General features: G+C 54.4%; 2 non-coding genes across 2 annotated transcripts in view; both read left to right on the top strand.

The window, feature by feature from the left end:
• The first annotated feature begins 362 nt into the window (after positions 1-362).
• LOC146144150 (small subunit ribosomal RNA) lies at positions 363-2,173 on the top strand. Its single transcript, XR_014500525.1, has one exon. It is a non-coding gene; the product is annotated as a small subunit ribosomal RNA (ribosomal RNA).
• Positions 2,174-2,420: 247 nt separating this feature from the next.
• Positions 2,421-2,500, top strand: part of LOC146144149 (5.8S ribosomal RNA) — a 154-nt gene continuing 74 nt past the window's right edge. The window contains exon 1 of the ribosomal RNA XR_014498868.1: positions 2,421-2,500. This exon is cut by the window's right edge and continues 74 nt beyond it. This is a non-coding gene — a ribosomal RNA (5.8S ribosomal RNA).

Below are 2,500 nucleotides of genomic sequence, written 5' to 3'. Positions count from 1 at the left end.
TGGGAGCTGACAAGCTTCGACAAGTAAAGAATCGGTGAAAAGGCGATTGGCTCGCTGGGCAGATGTTGCTGCTGCGCGAAGAGCCGAGTGTCAGTTTGTCGGGTTCTGAGCGGTCGCTTCGGCGAAGTTGTCTGGCGTGCGTTGCGCTCGCGCCGGTGTTGGCGACGTGGCGGTCGAAAGGCCTGCCGACGAAGTCTTACTCCGGCGGGTGCGACGGGCGGTGACGGTTTTCTGAGTTCGGGCAGCCGAGCAAAGAACGAAATTTTAACGGAGAGAAGCCTTCGGGTTTCGCATCGACCGAGCGACGGCGCCGCATCAGCGGCGCCTCCTTCGTCGGCCTTTCGGGGCTACGCTAAAGTAGCTACCTGGTTGATCCTGCCAGTAGTCATATGCTTGTCTCAAAGATTAAGCCATGCAAGTCTAAGTACGAGCTCTCGTACAGTGAAACTGCGAATGGCTCATTAAATCAGTTATGGTTCATTTGATCGTACGTTTTACGTGGTTAACTGTGGAAATGCTAGAGCTAATACATGCGTGAAGCGCCGACCTCGCGGGAGGCGTGCTTTTATCAGACCAAAAACCGACCGGGCTTCGGCCCGCAACCTTTGGTGACTCTGGATAACTTTGCGGATCGCACGGTCTCGCACCGGCGACGGATCATTCAAGTGTCTGCCCTATCAACTTTCGTCGGTACGGTACTGGCCTACCGAGGTTCTTACGGGTAACGGAGAATCAGGGTTCGATTCCGGAGAGGGAGCCTGAGAAACGGCTACCACATCCAAGGAAGGCAGCAGGCGCGCAAATTACCCATTCCCGACGCGGGGAGGTAGTGACGAAAAATAACAATACAGGACTCTAAACGAGGCCCTGTAATTGGAATGAGTACACTTTAAAACCTTTAACGAGTATCCATTGGAGGGCAAGTCTGGTGCCAGCAGCCGCGGTAATTCCAGCTCCAAAAGTGTATATTTAAGTTGTTGCGGTTAAAAAGCTCGTAGTTGGATTTTGGGCGCAGGCGGCCGGTCCGTCGCAAGGCGTGTACTGGCCGTCCTGGCCTCACCTCCGGTTCTCCGCCGGTGCCCTTGACTGAGTGTCGGCGGCGGCCGGAACGTTTACTTTGAAAAAATTAGAGTGTTCAAAGCAGGCGATTCGCCTGAATAATGGTGCATGGAATAATGGAATAGGACCTCGGTTCTATTTTGTTGGTTTTCGGAGCGCGAGGTAATGATTAAGAGGGACAGACGGGGGCATTCGTACTGTGCCGTTAGAGGTGAAATTCTTGGATCGGCGCAAGACGAACGACTGCGAAAGCATTTGCCAAGAATGTTTTCTTTAATCAAGAGCGAAAGTCAGAGGTTCGAAGACGATCAGATACCGTCCTAGTTCTGACTATAAACGATGCCAACTAGCGATCGGGGGGCGTTAGTTTTACGACCTCTCCGGCAGCTTGCGGGAAACCAAAGTCTTTGGGTTCCGGGGGAAGTATGGTTGCAAAGCTGAAACTTAAAGGAATTGACGGAAGGGCACCACCAGGAGTGGAGCCTGCGGCTTAATTTGACTCAACACGGGAAATCTCACCCGGCCCGGACACAGTGAGGATTGACAGATTGAGAGCTCTTTCTTGATTCTGTGGGTGGTGGTGCATGGCCGTTCTTAGTTGGTGGAGCGATTTGTCTGGTTAATTCCGATAACGAACGAGACTCTGGCTTGCTAACTAGTTACGCGACCCAATCGGTCGGCGTCTAACTTCTTAGAGGGACTAGTGGCGTTTAGCCACACGAGATTGAGCAATAACAGGTCTGTGATGCCCTTAGATGTTCGGGGCCGCACGCGCGCTACACTGACCGGATCAGCATGTGCTCGCCTTGGCCGACAGGTCTGGGTAACCCGCTGAACCCCGGTCGTGCTAGGGATAGGGAATTGCAATTATTTCCCTTGAACGAGGAATTCCCAGTAAGCGCGAGTCATTAGCTCGCGTTGATTACGTCCCTGCCCTTTGTACACACCGCCCGTCGCTACTACCGATTGAATGGTTTAGTGAGGTCCTCCGATTGGACCTGGCGCGGCCGGCAACGGTCGAGCCGGCGTCCGAGAAGACGATCTAACTTGATCATTTAGAGGAAGTAAAAGTCGTAACAAGGTTTCCGTAGGTGAACCTGCGGAAGGATCATTAACGGTCTCGCAAACGCTTCGGCGAACGCGAAACTCGGACAAGCGAGAGAAAAAGTCTTTGCTACCCGGCGCCCGACCCGCGAGGAGCGGCGCGCCGGCCGGCGATTCGGTCACCCGGTAATGTTTGCGCGTCGAGTGCCGCGGTGCCGCGCGCTCCGGCTTCAAGCGTCGGCCTGGCCGACCGCTCGGCGCGGTCTATTTTGTCACCCTATAGTGCGAGGCACTGTGCGAGCGAAACAATCGTGGATGGCTCTTGGCGGTGGATCACTCGGCTCGTGAGTCGATGAAGGACGCAGCTAGCTGCGTGAATTAGTGTGAATTGCAGGAC

The sequence above is a fragment of the Ascidiella aspersa genome, chromosome 5 (assembly GCF_963924565.1).
Source record: "Ascidiella aspersa chromosome 5, kaAscAspe10.2, whole genome shotgun sequence".
Taxonomy (NCBI): domain Eukaryota; kingdom Metazoa; phylum Chordata; class Ascidiacea; order Phlebobranchia; family Ascidiidae; genus Ascidiella; species Ascidiella aspersa.
This window is presented reverse-complemented; position numbering and strand designations above follow the sequence as displayed.